Source organism: Leptodactylus fuscus, chromosome 2 (genome assembly GCF_031893055.1).
Source record: "Leptodactylus fuscus isolate aLepFus1 chromosome 2, aLepFus1.hap2, whole genome shotgun sequence".
Taxonomy (NCBI): Eukaryota; Metazoa; Chordata; class Amphibia; order Anura; family Leptodactylidae; genus Leptodactylus; species Leptodactylus fuscus.
Genome location: NC_134266.1, coordinates 236,254,025 through 236,270,217, shown reverse-complemented (window position 1 = coordinate 236,270,217; position 16,193 = coordinate 236,254,025).

Below are 16,193 nucleotides of genomic sequence, written 5' to 3'. Positions count from 1 at the left end.
ATAGCATTGTGTAGCTGCAGTGCAAGGCTGTGTTCACACTAGCATTAAAAATGTAAGCCATGGCAGTGTGATGGGTGCTAAGTCCAATGAATCCAAATGGTGAGTGAGGAACTATATTAATGAAACCCCTGCAGTGGCTGGTGGTCTAGCTACACAATGGCAGATCTTGTAATAAGTAATAAAACACCCACATAGAAATATCAGATTGCAGCAATACCCAGTATTATGTCTCAGACAGATGTGTAAATGATTTCAGGTTTTTCATATTTGACACTGGGTCTTGAGGACATAAATGTGCTGTGATTCTGATCTAGTGGTGGTTACATGAGGACACGCTCAGAAATAGTGACCACCACCAAGTAGGAAGAGTTGATCTGCTTACACGCAGCGCCTACGTTTCAATGTTCCGCTATCCAAATACACCTTCATTACACATTTGGCTGTCACAGTGACCCGCCATTGACAGCCAGCCACCCTCAACTTCATTTGCTGTGGAGTTATGACTGGAGCTGGAGGCCATATGAGTGCTTCAATCATGTCTTTGTTGTGGATCGACACTGCCCCCTCTCCTGGTCTGATGAGTCATTGCACTGACAGTCAGTCATCCCTAGTGATGATACAAGCGACAACACATTCTCCGGTTATTTTACAGACTTTGTGCCATATAGGGCTCACAATCTACATTCCAATACCTATTAACGTGTCTTTGGGGTCTGAGAGGAAACCCAAATTGTCGAAGACCATACAAACTCTTTGCAGATTGGTCAGATTTGAACCCCCGGACTCCAGCACTGCCCAAATGCAACATTTCCTTGGCCTCCATGAACTGTGGTAAACATCTGTTGGCCAGAAACTACTAAGTCTGCAACGTATCTGCTGATGTGTACTAGTAGGGTCCATGGTCAGGTAGCCATCACTGGGGACCTTACCTGAGAAGATTAATAAATCAATGACCAATAACCTTCTGCATACACGGTGATCTTCCACTATCCCGTAATATCCAGACCCAGTATAAAGCTCATATACCACACTTCGATACTTTTCTTCTGTTCCGACTTGATCAAAAACATCAGCCCTACATCATATACATCACCATTCCACATTCACGGATCAATCAATCGTGCAATGCCCATGGTTATAATATAGGTGAAAGAGCCACGGATAAGCCGTAGAAGAGAAAGGTATCAGTGTATCAGCCTTTAATGTTTTACATTATTATTATGACGGAAGAGATGAAAAAACATCATTTGATATTCGGCATAAGATTAATTCGGTATAAGGTTACTGTAGGTTCTAAATTGTAAGGGATTCAAGGTCTAAGAACAATGCTGCCTTTGACTTAAAAGACTTTTGTCAACCGGAAAGAACAGATGAAGGAAGTGTAAAAGGTTAAGAATTCTGAGTGTTTGGGCCTCATACGTTTTTCTTGTGGTGTGGAACAGACAGACTCGTGTGGATGAGGTTCAGATATTGAAAGATTTTCTGGTAGAAATCACATTCTGCGTCTCCGGGGATGGACGGCAGCAGCTATATGAGAATGTGAAGAGAGTCATGGTGGCCTTTCTACAAATGATGTCTCAAGTGGATATATTATATCATAGTCTGCCTCGGTTATACTATCCCATCTGCCCTCTGCTACTTTTAGTTACAATACACTCCTTTATATCTTAATGTGAGGCAGAATTATACAGATCATATTTTATATGTTAGGCCAACTTTTTTGCCAACCATGATACATTTGGTGCATTTTGGCCTTTCTTAAAGGGTTTCTGGGATTTAGATATTACTGTCCTATGGTCAGGATAAGTCATCAATATAATATCATTGGTGGTCCAACTCTGGACACCCCAATGATCAGCAGAAGTCATGGCCTCTAAAAGTAGTACAGTGTACAGGACTGTGCAGACTAGAAGTATACAGCTCTGTACTCTGCAGTGTTCATTCAAGTGAATCGGAACTGAGATGCAGTAACATGGCATTCCTTTTAGACATTCTTCGGTAGGGTTACTAGGATTTGGAACCCATGAACTTAATGTCCAATCTATAACCCTACCTATCTATACTGCTAGTTTATGTGGATTTAAGACTTTTCCTAAATACATTGCTTTATCAAAACTGCTTTGTTTGGCCACTATCTTAATTTATTCACTTCATTGTTTACACTTAGTTTCTATGGCCACTGGGCTTATCTGCTCAGTTCTCAAGTGAGGTAGCTGCCAGCGCTGCAGCTCTAATGAGGCGAGGTGAAGCGACGGCCTCAGGCAGCACTCTGGAGGGGGATGGCAGCTGTATTTTTTTTTTAATTTTGTTTTGTAACTTTTTTTTCCTAAACGAGCACAGGAGAAGGCTGCTCTGAAAACAACCTGAACCTCCCCTCTCCTGCGCTGGTTTAGACCTCTGCGTCTCAGCACAGGCAGTGTCATCACACCTCCTACGCTGAGACGCAGACATCTTATTGCCGGCTGAAGAGGAGGCGGCAGCGGGAGCAGCGGAGAGGTCAGTAAGTAACATACCTGTTTTTTTTATTGTTTTATAATAGGCCGCTACCTGCTGGAGTATCCCCAGCAGGTAGCGGCCGATTTGCCTACCTCCCCGGGCCTGCTCACTGCCACCCCCGCTTCCCCTTCTACTATAGGCCGCGGAGGGTGGCAATGAGCAGGCCCAAGCCCAGGCTGCAATCTTACTACTGCTATTGCGCCGCGCCTCCCATGAGGCGACCTGAAGCAACCGCTTCAGGTGGCGCTATGCCAGGGCCCCGGGGAGGGCGGCATTTTTGCTTACCTAAGCCAGTCCAGGACAAGTTGTCCTGGACTGGCTTAGCGTCACTGTCACCGAGCGGTGGATTGGGGAGGCCCTGTGGACGCAGCGCTGCTCCAGCGGCCTCCCCTCACGTTCAGGCAGAGAACAGGTCCTCTCCCTGCCTGCTCTCTGCCTGCTAACACAGCTCCGCCACGCCCCCTTCGCTCCTCCTCGCCCCCTCCGCTCCACCCCCTCCACCCGGGGTGGTGGTGGGGGGGCGGCTTTCTGTCATCCGCCTTGGGCGGCGAAAAAGGAAGGTTCACCCCTGGGTAGCTCCCTGCTCTCAGGGGGGGAGGGAGGGGCTGAGTGCTCAGCAGCAGTTCTGAGCTGTTTATGTCTGACAAGTAACAAAGCTCCTCAGATAGGGGAGGGGGGAGGTGAGAGCTCCAGCATTTCTGTTTTAATTGAATTTGGCTGATCAGGGCTGAGATAAGGAGTCCCTTACCTCTGTATGTAATGCAAGCTGACTCAAAGCCAGCTCTGCTACATCAGCTTCTACATCAGCTTCATACTGTGGTAATGCATTTACAACCAATCCCTCATTACTGACTGCAAACATAGCAGATAGCAGAGCAAGTGAAACCCCGCCCACCAATGTGCCGAGAAAACCAGGAAGTGAACAGAGCAGATTGCCTGCAGGTTGGTGGACAAGGCTTATGGGAATACCCCTTTAAGTATATTACAAAAGTAAAGACTAATGGTTATACAGGCACGTGGAGGCCGCACACACTACTGAGCTTCATTTTGACATGTTTTAAGGACATTACATCGAAGTTGGATCAGCCTGTAGTGTGTTTTTCCACTTTAATTTTGGGGGTGACTCCAAATTTGATTTCCATTGATGATTTTTGTGTGATTTTGTTGTCATCACATTCCCTTTGAGCAGAGTATATATCTATATATACGTGTGTGTGTATACAAAGTGATATAAAATTATAACATCTGATTTCAGTCAGTCCTCTGGAATAACATTCAGTAAAATTGCCTCAATATACTTCATCTGATAAATTCCTTGAATTGACGTTTTGTGGGGTAATGTGTAAATGAGTAGTACGCGGGGCATGGCTGATCTTACATAAACTGGCTCTGGTTGCACAGTGGTGCGTATTGTGTGCGATGCTGGACATACCTTGTCGTTTTTTTCAGAATTTACACACTGGGGATTTTAAATAAGCTGCCAAAGTGAATATCTGAAATTTCACAAGCCACGTTGGGAAAAACCTTCTGGTTGAAAGAGCAGAGAACTTTAGTCATATTGTGGGAGTGGAAAAAGTGCGGTGTATAGTGGTGTTTAACTTACTGTCTATGAAGGGAAAGGTTGTTAGGGGTCAGTGCACTGGAACAGTGCCACAGGAAGCAGTGCTTTAGGCTGATGCAGTATGGGGTCATAAGAATGTATATACATATATACTAAGTCAGGAATATCTGAAATACTTTCACCATACTCACTTGGATTACCCTTGGGTGGGCTGAATATATTGCACTGAAAATTAGGACTATTAGAAGACAACCCATGTATGCCCATACAACTATTACCCAATGGCAGACAAAGGCAGATGCAACTTGTGTCTTGACATCCCAGTTTTCAGCAGCTTTTTATGCATTGTGATGTAATAATTAATAAATAAGTTAATTACGGGAGTCTATCGCCTTCCACTGTGTTATAGAGCACAGCTATATAGATAACATTATTACAGTCATAAAGATCATACTTCTCTTATGTATGTCACCTTTGTAGATTTGGGTTTAAACAACATTGAAGTGTTATGCAAATGAAGCAATTGGTGCACTGGGGGCGGGCCTTCGGCTTCCTGGAACGCAGCGTTTGCCACTCAGATCTCTATCATCTCCAGTGGAAGTCCTCGCCTCATGTTCCACCTCAGATTCCTTTTCATTTTCCAGCCCTCCAGCTCCTCCAGGCCAAGATGAATGGCAAGATTGAGCAGAATGTTTATATTTCCAGGTTCCTGCTGCGCTCTCAACCTTCCATTCCACTCTCATACCTAGCAATGAACAAGCAATGGCTGCCAAAGTTTCTCTTAGTCTCTATCACCAGCCCTCCGGGTTGTTCCATGGTGGCTGTGCTCAGACCTTGTGTTCTATACCTCACACGGCAGGTCCCATTTGCACTAGTAGCAGTCACTACCACACGCCTCTCACTTCCATCTCGTCCCTTCTAATAATTTATCCCATGGGTCCTTCCTTACGCTGGGTTCACACTAGCGCCCTGACTCCGTTTCAGGTTTCCATCTTCTGCATGCAGAAGACAGAAACCTGTCAGACTAGGTCCCGCCGTGAGCGCCGGTGAGTGTTTTATGCTCTCTGCCGCAAAACCGTTTATTTTTTAAACCGGAAACAGAGTACTGCATGTCTGACTCGCGGCGGAGAGCATAAAACGCTCACCGGCGCTCATGGTCGGACATCTTTCAAACCCATTCAAATGAATGAGTATGAAAGAGTCCTGAAGGTTTCCGTCTTCTGCCTCTGTTTTGTGCAGGAAACTGAAACCTGCAGAATGGAGACCGGGCGCAGATGTGAACGAGCCCTTAACAACAATGCCACAGCATGTCCTCAGCATCAAGACCAATGTCTGCCTACGTTGATGCCAGACTCCTTCTCCTACAAGCTGTCTGCCTTGGGCCTATATCTTCTTTTGACCAGTAACACTGACAGGGCCAATGTATCCAGCAGCCCACCCGGCATCTCAGGTTAAGGGGGCAATATCTATAAACATGGGTGCAGTACACTCTAGGCTGCACACACGGGGCATTATTATAGACACACCAATAGGGCAATTAAAAACACATGATAAGGCTAGGGGGGAAACCCCTACCACTTCCTTACAAACATATGTACAGAAAAAATCTGCTGCCTTGTAGAAAACTGCAACTGGAGCATGGTAAAATACTAGAATATTTTTGCAGGGACTTACATTAAGAATTTTTAAGGCCTACATAAACTGGCTTTATGCGCCACAGGGACCTGTCCATTCATGTCACTATTTTACTAGGACAAGGACACCACGTGACATGGGTGGGATTATGATATGGGGAAAGTGGGTACCAGTAGAAAGTCAATTGAAGATTTATCTGGAGTTGTCATTGTAACAGAACAGATACAGAGGAGTCCTCACTTACCTGTCCTTATTGCTGGACATGCACAGATGTGTATCACAAGTTAAAGGGGTTTTTCCACTCAAGCTGGGAAACTAAGGGGGAATTCACACGGAGTAATATGGCGCACGATCTGGCATGTATACGGCGTGTCAGAGTTTGCGCACTCAAAAAGATCCCATTGATTTCAATGGGAGTTATGAGCGTATACGCCGTGTAATTTTGCGGCCGCCGTATACTCTCATATCTCCCATTGAAATCAAAGGGATCTTTTTGAGCGCGCAAACTCTGACACGCCGTATACGTGCCAGATCGTGCGCCAGATTACTCCGTGTGAATTCCCCCTAAGGGATCTCTGGAGTGGGGTAAAATGAAAATAAAAAAATGTAATATTCACTTACAGTCCCCTGTACCGTCATTGAGCTCCCCGTTCCACTGTGCACAGGTTCGGCTGGCAATAAAGGGGTTCAGGTGACTGCTGCGGCCTGTCACTGGCCTCAGAAGTCATGGGTTAGTCCTGGTTCACATCTGCGTTCAGTATTCCATTCAAGGAGTCTGCTTGGGGACCCCCCGAACGGAATACTGAACGCATTAAAGAGCAGTTAGCTCATAAACCACATGGATCCCATAGACTATAATGGGGTCCGTGTGTTTTCCACAGTGTGTTCGCACGAATCATGCTAAGAGAAAAGTGCATCTTGAAGTGCTTTTCTTTCCGCATGATTCGTGCGGACACCACATGGACCCCATTACAGTCTATGGGCTGAGTGTGGTTTCATGACTCACTGCTTCTTAATGCATTCGGTATTCAGTTCAGGGGTCCCCAAGCGTGTTCCCTAGACGGAATACTGAATGCAGATATGAACTGGGCCTTAGGTGCCGGTGATATCATTGCTAAAATTATTTTTCTTAAAACAACATGATTTAGTGCTAACTTATCAGAAAGGAATATTCTCACTATCCTATATGTGTCTATCGGTAGCCACCCTGTGGGGGAAACGTGAATTGCAGCCTTTCAAAGCTTTAGTAAACATGTAGAAATTAGAGTCTTTCATCGAATTGTAGAAATAGATATGCATGGACACCTATATGTAGAATATATATATATGTCTATACGTCTTTATCATATATCTTGATCATAGATACAGATGCTTGCATTTCATACTAATTGGAAGTTGAAGGCATTCATTTCATCATTGATTATGATGGAGTGTTAAAGGAAAAGGCCTAGGACCGGGAATGGGATATTTAGGGGAAAAAAGTATAAAAAAATGATGTGAAAGAGACCTCTTTTTTGAAACCATATTCTGTCCTCGGTGGAATGTACATTTTTTCTTCCTTGTCTGAGTTATGTCACATCTGGTACAGACTGCCAGCAGCTCAGGTTAAAGACTGGCCTCACTTTTTTTTCTCTGATAGACTAGAAGCCAGCATGTGAATGGGTGCCTTTGTTCAGTTACCTTCCCAAAGACTCGCCTTTTCATACCCCCACCTCCCAAGGGGGAGCCCAAAATACCCAGACCGAGAATGAAGAAAAAGAAAACATATTGGAATATACACTCGCAGCTACTGCGGCACAGTAGGAACATAAACATGCTTTCTACTTAGGGGCATAGCTTTGTTATTGCACTTATTAAATTAATGTATATATAGAGAGAAAGAGAACTTGTCTATAGAATATTCAATAAAATCAAAAATACCAGTTCAAATGATAAAATAACCTCCCATATACTGCTTCAGATTGTATGGCAAATACTTCCCTGCATTAGTGTGATTTCATATGCTGACATACGGTATAGTCATAACTCTACAATCACCTGCTATAGAGCTGGAGCCTCCATAGCCCGCTGTTCTACGTATTGCCGATGACAGGGCTAGATCCAGCCACTGATTAGAAACCTTATACTGACACCATTAACAAAGGAGCATTTTGTACCTGGAAGAAATTACCCTGCCAGGAATTTTAGCACATTCAGGAAATACCAATATAATTTAACAGAGTTCCCAAATATTTGAGTCTAGTATTTACTGTCTTGCTGTAATAAAATGCAGAAGGAGTCATCTGTGGCTCTTGTTTTTCCAACTTCATCCAAAGGAAATCAAGGTGTTTTAGTGCAAACAAATCTTACTTAGTTCTTCCATCAGAAAATGTATAGATATATGAATATTTGTGCCTATGAATTGATAGAACCTCTTGCTAAGGTGTTAAGTGCTGAATCTATCTCTTCCAAGCTTTGGATTTCCGTGCAGGACTATGAAATCCCTCTGCTGGTGTTGGGATGGCATTAGAGGGCGCTGTCTTACTTGTAGAGATGGGAAATTGGGTATAATATATCCAAAGAGTACCCGTGAGGGTATATAAGAGAAGGCCCATATTGTACACTTGAGTTCAAGGTCACAGATTCTTCTTTGCTTCTGATGATATCAGATTTTGAAAGCATATACAATACTTACATTCTTTTTGCATAAGTCTAAATTCCAGAAAGTTAATCAATTGAGTATTTTCTTGAATATAAAACTTTTCTGGATTCTACTCCACATTCCTGTATTGGAACCCACATACAGCCTTATAGTTTGTGCATGTAAACATATGGGAGCCTGTATGAATGGCCAGAAGTGTTTTATATGGGCTAGATGACAAGATAAGTCAAGTATGTTATCTACATAAAACCAGCAGGAAATACAATATTATATAAATATATGTTAAGTTTCTGCTTTCTATTTAAGTATAGGATTCCTTGGAAATCTATCAGATTGGGGGAAATATTACAGTCAGGCAAATAGTTTCACCTAATTTTTTGATTCATCAATTTGCATATTTGTGTGTCCACAAAATACAATAAGACAATCACCTATTGTCTTAAATTAACTGGGATCAGATCTCAAGCCTGGTTAATAACAAAGTGACAACCTTTGGCACTCCAGCTGTTGTAAGACTACAACTCCCAGCATGCATACTTGCGCTGCTGTTCTTGGAACTCCTATGGAAGTGAATGGAGCATGTTCAGAGTTGTAGTTTCACAGCAGCTGGAGTGCCGAAGGTTGCTGACTCCTGTGATAGACTGTATTCATGATAGTATTAAATGCATTCCCTTAGAAATACAGGATTAAAGGGGTTGTCCAGGGATTGGGGAAACCTCGTCAGGAGGCCTGGGGAGGCGTACAATAAAAAAATAAAGCATACTCAACTGTCCTTGAGTTGGTGGCTGCCAGTGTCAGTTTAATGCTGGCGCCTTGTTTCCAGAAGTTTGCAGCCTCACGTGACCAATCAACAGCCTCAGTGGTCACTGACAAGGAACTGATGATGTATGTGAATTATGTCATTGATCCCTCTCCAGGTCCTGCTGACGTTATTTAGTGGTGACCTGAGGATGAGAACTTCTGACAACAAGGTAGCGACGCCGGACGGTGGTGCAGCCGTCATCTGATGGACAACTGAGTATGCTTTATTTTTTATTTTACACCTCCCCTGCCTTCCTGGTGGGTTCATTCTACTTTTGAACAACCCCTTCCCTTTTATTGACCAAATATTGTAGGACTTCTTAGTGCAAAACAAGGGATTAAAAATATGTGACTTAATGGAGTTGGCTTAAGTGAATTTATTGCAAGGTAAATATAGTAATACACTGTATGGCCCAATGTATGCAGACAGCTGGCTATCAAACTTATAAGAGCTAGTTGGACTTCTCATCTCAAAACCATGAGTGTCAATGTGGTGTTGGATTGATTTTGCCACTATAACAGCCTTTGCTCTTCTGGAAAGGCTTCCTAAGATTTTGGAGTATACCTTTTGGAATTTGCCCCATTCGACCAAAATAATATTTGTAAAGTCAGGCACTGATTTTGGGTGAGAACGCCTAGCTTGCAAATGTCTGGCTTGATGGAGTTGAGGTCAGGGCTGTGCGTGGGCTACTTGAGTTTTTCCACACCTAACTAGTCAAAACACTGCCATAGTGGAACAGAAAGGGGCCTTCTCCAACAATGGATTCTGGTAGGTAACGTTATATGGGCCAGATTATGCCATCAGATTGCCAGATAATACAACTTTCCATATTGCTTATTAGAGATGAGCGAACACTAAAATGTCCGAGGTTCGAAATCCGATTTGAACAGCCGCACACTGTTCGACTGTTCGAACGGATTTCGAACCCCATTATAGTCTATGCGGGGAAATGCTCGTTTCAGGGGTAGGCAAAATTCGATAAAATTATACTTACCAAGTCCACGAGTGACGGTCGGGCTGGATTCTCCTTGAAGTCTTCTCCCAGTGTCCCCGCATCTTCTTCCGGCTGGAATTCACTCTGCCTAGGCATCGGGGCCTAGGCAGAGCTGACTGTGCATGTGCAGTCGGCTCTGCCCAGCCCGACGCCTGAGCAGAGCCGACTGCGCATGCGAGGGCATACCCGCGCATGCGCAGTCAGCTCGGCCTAGGCCGGATGCCTAGGCAGAGTGAATTCCAGTCGGAAGACGCTGCGGGGACGCTGCACGGAGAAGACTTCTAAAGGTAAGAGAAGAACCAGCGTTGATTGGCAGAATGTATAGCATTCTGCCAATCAACGCTGGTTCTGCATCGAACCTTAAACTTCGAACAGCTAGTAGTGTTCGATCGAGTACGAGTATTTCGAATACCGTAGTATTCGATCGAACACCTACTCTATCGAACACTACTTGCTCATCTCTAGTGCTTATGAGTGTAGGAAATTCTGATTTTGGACAAGAACTGATATGCCTGACAACAATTTTTATACGATGCTACAGAACATGTTATCGCAATATAAGCAACAGGCAATAAATGGATCTTTCCCTCTATGAACCAGAACTGAGCGCTTGTAACAAAGAGTAGTTGTTATTCTGGCAGGTCATGGATACATGACCACATATTAATTTGACTGCTAGCATGTAATACTAAGTCAGTGACATCTGATCGATGGGTGCATGTGAAATTGGGCCTGTGGTGATCCTCTAATTGGGTGCTAATAGGCCTTGGCCCTCATTGGGTCAACACACCTTCAATGACTGGAAGTTTACAAAACAACAGTCACGCTAGGTTTACACTAGCGTTCAGCTTTCCTTCGGAAAAGCTAACCCACGGATAGACTATAATGGAGTCTACTGGGTTTCCACCCAAAAAATACGGAGAGAAAAGTCCTGCTTGTGAGACTTTTCTACACGTTTTTTAAGCGGGTTCAGGGACAGAATACAGGCACAGGTGTGAACCTAGTCTTACTCATATTCAACTATCCCTTATATTGAAAACGTACTGCTTGCGTTAATAAAACTGACCCCTTCCAAAGGATTTTATACTGTAAGAACGTATTTCAGTGCACACAATGCCACTCTTTATTGGAGGTCACGTAAACACAAGGAGGAGAATTGTTCTTCAATCAAGAATTAACAGAGAATCCTGTTGTGGAATATCTGCAGGAAAATGAAAACCATGTGGGTTCTTTGCATTGGTGCTAGTGTTTTCTTAAAACAACACATTCATACATACATTCAACTTTAATTCAGAATTGAGCCTTTCTTCTCCAAGGATTCTTTATGATTATAAAGCTAACATATTCCGGAAAACAGTAACATAAATCTCCGCACATCTGTATAGTGGGAACAGATGTGTGTACTGAGAGAATCTTGTTAATAGCTGTCTCAGCTACCGGCATCATCTAAGTGATATATCAAGTGGGTATTGTTATTATTATCAGAATCAAACTCTTATGTCAGTGCATATGGCGCCCATATAGGTATTACACACCTTTCATCTTAAACAAAAAAAAATATTTTGTATAAACCCTTTCACGCAAAATCACGTATATGTATGTGCAAGGAGCTATATGGAAAGGGCTCAGGAGATACCAGGGATACCGGTTATACAACTAGTACCTCCGCCAACAGCTGAGATTGGGACTGGCACCAACTGTCACCCCTTGTTCACATCTGCTTTGGTATTCCATCCAAGGGAGTCCACATGGGGACCCCCCCGAACGGAATACCAAATGCAATTGCAAGCACTGTGCAGTGAAAGCACACTGATCCCCATAGACTATAATGGGGTCTGTGTGCTTGCCCCCCTCTGCCCGCATGAATCATGCAGACAGGAAAGTAGATTGTGAACCACTTTCCTGTCTGCATGATCCCTGCGGAGATATAATCTATGGCAGGGGTGCTCACACTTTTTGAGCATGTGAGCTACTTTAGAAACTGACCAAGGGTTAAGATCTACTACCCACTTCTTGTGGGTGGGGGTGGGGCAGGGCCGGGGGGCGGGCCGGGGTAGCGGGGCCGGCAGGGCGGAGACAGCTCTCCAGTGTCTGTTTGTTCACAAAGCAGGCTGAGAATCATCTCCGGACACTGGCAGGCGGGGCCACCGCAGCCCTGACTGCGAACAAGTGCAAAGCCCCGGCCTGCCAGTGTCCGGAGATGATTCTCAGCCTGTACTGTCAACAAGCAGACACCGATCCCACGATCGACCCATACGTCCTTCGCGATCGACCGGTAGATCACGATCGACGTATTGGGCACCCCTGGTCTATGGGGATCTGTAGCTTTTACTGCACAGAACTTGCAATTGGATTTGGTTTTGCGTTTGGGGGAATCCCCATTTGGACTCCCCCGGACGGAATACGAACACAGATATGAACGAGGGGTTAACGCTTTAATGCTGTAGCAAAACGTGACTGAAACATCTATAGTGTGCAGGAGCCATGGGCAATGGGCCATGATTGCCATGACAGCCAGGAGCCTATTAAAGGCTCCCTGGCTTGTTCATTAACATAGTCTATTACATGCTGCCATAGGCACCATGTAAGTCAATGGATTTTGCTATACACAGCAATATATTAGTATAGCAGTATATTGTTTGAGCAATTAAACCCTCTAGGGTTCAATGTCTCTTGGGGGTCTAAAAACCAAAAAAAACAAAACTTTTAAAAAGATACAAAAATATAAAAATTCAAATCCCCCTTCCGTAGATCACATATAGAAATAAATCAACATAAACACTTTAGGGATCCCCGCTATCAAAAATGGTCAAACTATTAAGATATAAAAATATTTATCCCATACAGTGAACACCATAGTGAAGAAGAAATTGAAATGGCCAAATAGCTGTTTTTGCTTCTTTAAAATATTAAATAAAAAAAGATCAAACCATCAGCCTTTCCCAAAAATGGTATCAATAAAAAGGACATCTTGCCCTGTATAGAAAGACGCCATACCCAGCTCTTTGCACATAAATATTAAAAATTTACAGGTGATGCAGTGTGGTGACACAAAGAAAAATTTTTATTTTGCAAAGTTTTACATTTTTAAAAGGGTATCAAGACATTAAAAATACTGTATAAATTTGGTATCTCTGTGATTGTTCAGGAATGAAAAGGAGGAATCCAGCGTCAACCAGGCGATATATGACTAAAATATAACCTTTATTTTCTTTCCATAAAATTGTTAGAAAGTAACCAGAGAGTTGTTACAGATGTCAAAGCATAGTAAAGCTACGCGTTTTGGAACTTGAGCCGTTCCTTCCTCATGGTATCTCTGTGATCGTACTAATGCACAGAATATAGGTGTGCATTAGTACGTGTGAAAAATTGAAGGCCGAAAAAATTAAAAAATTAAGAAACTGGCGCAAATGCGTTTTTTTCCCAATTCCGCATCATTCTGGCGCAAATGCGTTTTTTTTCCAATTCCACATCATTCTGAATTTTTTTCCAGCTTCCAAATACATTGCACAGGATATTGAATGGTGCCATTACAAAGTACAATGAGTATCACAAACAATGAGCCTTCTTGTGAAATAAATGAAGGCTCTTGGAATATGGGTAGGGAAAAAACAGAAATGAAAAAATGAAAATTGATTCAGTTCTAAAGGGGTTAATATTGCAATATTTTGTATTATTTCTGTACCATATATAAGCTCAAGGTTTATAACATCACTGACTCCCATCTAGTTAGGCTGCAGTTCCATTGACTCATGTGACTGAGAGTCAAAGCATCAGCAGGGGAGGAAGAGGAACAAGATTTCAAGCCTTTCCGGCAGCCGTCCGAGCAGGGCCCTGGGGGCCGAAGGAAGGGATTTATAATAAAGCTTAAACTGTGCAGGGAATGCAATGGTTAAGCTTTATTGTTCCCCAATTAATCCCTTTAAAGAGATTGTTCAAACAAGACAATCCTGGTGATCAACTCATGGTTGTAGATCTGATTTCTGAAAAGCCCAGGAACCAGTAGTTATCATTCAGGTGAGCTCCAGCAAGTGTAATAAAGGATGCTATTCAAAGGAATGGGTGACCAGGTGAAACATGGGTGAGTCTGCCAGAGAGATAGCTCTCTTGTATGGCGCACTCACATTAGCACTCCGTCAGAGGACCAGAAGAACTGACAAATGGACTACTAAAATAGCTGACCCAAAGGGACCCCATTGACTATAAAGAGGTCCATCCGGTGTCTGTTCTTTTTCATTTAAATTGTAGAACAATATAGTAATAGTCATGCTCGCAGGACTTTTTCTTCTGGTAGTTTTAGATCAACACCCAGCACAGATGTGAACCAATCTTCAACATTGGTCTCCAATCTGGTTATCAGATAGGAACCCTAGTGAAGGACTCTCCCCTGTGATATCCATATGCACTAACTGGGCCTGTTGTGTTCTTGGATGACATTTTATGGCAAAGAGGTAGATTAGGCAAAAAAAAGCATAACTCCTCTTACTGACAACCTACTGCTGCATCTCCGATGCCGCCTGGGTACCCCACTGTTCTCTAATTCCTGCTCTTGTCTTCCCATAGCAAGAACTCAGCAAATGCTTGGCTGAGTGGTCAGTTCTTGTCTGTTGAATCTAGATCAGGAACTAGATTAAATAGGTACAATCAGGGCCGCCGATAGGCCAGTATTACTGGTACTGGCGTCAGGGGCCCGGCCAAACTGAAAACTGGTGGGGGCCCGGTTTTGGCCCGCCACCGTGTGCCGGCCCCCTGGCGCCCGCACCAGTCATTCAGGGCCGGCGTCAGCGCAGGGCATAGTCAGGCAAGTGCCGGGGGCCGGGGCCCACAGAGCCTCTTGGGGCCCCCGGCACTTGCCCACCCCAGCACTTGCCAGTCCCGATTTCAGCTCATCGGCGTCCGTCAGACGCCGATGAGCTGAATACTTACGCGATTAAAGCAGGAGCTGTGACAGGAGAGAATGGCATGACACTGGGGCAGATGAAGGGGGTGGGGAGAGAATGGCATGACACTGGGGCAGATGAAGGGGGTGGGGAGAGAATGGCATGACACTGGGGCAGATGAAGGGGGTGGGGAGAGAATGGCATGACACTGGGGCAGATGAAGGGGGTGGGGAGAGAATGGCATGACACTGGGGCAGATGAAGGGGTGGGGAGAGAATGGCATGACACTGGGACAGATGAAGGGGGTGGGGAGAGAATGGCATGACACTGGGGCAGATGAAGGGGGTGGAGAGAGAATGGCATGACACTGGGGCAGATGAAGGGGTGGGGAGAGAATGGCATGACACTGGGGCAGATGAAGGGGGTGGGGAGAGAATGGCATGACACTGGGGCAGATGAAGGGGGTGGGGGAGAGAATGGCATGACACTGGGGCAGATGAAGGGGGTGGGGAGAGAATGGCATGACACTGGGGCAGATGAAGGGGTGGGGAGAGAATGGCATGACACGGGCAGATGAAGGGGGTGGGGAGAGAATGGCATGACACTGGGACAGATGAAGGGGGTGGGGAGAGAATGGCATGACACTGGGGCAGATGAAGGGGGTGGGGAGAGAATGGCATGACACTGGGGCAGATGAAGGGGTGGGGAGAGAATGGCATGACACTGGGGCAGATGAAGGGGGTGGGGAGAGAATGGCATGACACTGGGGCAGATGAAGGGGTGGGGAGAGAATGGCATGACACTGGGGCAGATGAAGGGGGTGGGGAGAGAATGGCATGACACTGGGGCAGATGAAGGGGTGGGGAGAGAATGGCATGACACTGGGGCAGATGAAGGGAGTGGGGAGAGAACGGCATGACACTGGGGCAGATGAAGGGGGTGGAGAGAGAATGGCATGACACTGGGGCAGATGAGGGGGTGGGGAGAGAATGGCATGACACTGGGGCAGATGAAGGGGGTGGGGAGAGAATGGCATGACACTGGGGCAGATGAAGGGGGTGGGGAGAGAATGGCATGACACTGGGGCAGATGAAGGGGGTGGGGAGAGAATGGCATGACACTGGGGCAGATGAAGGGGGTGGGGAGAGAATGGCATGACACTGGGACAGATGAAGGGGGTGGGG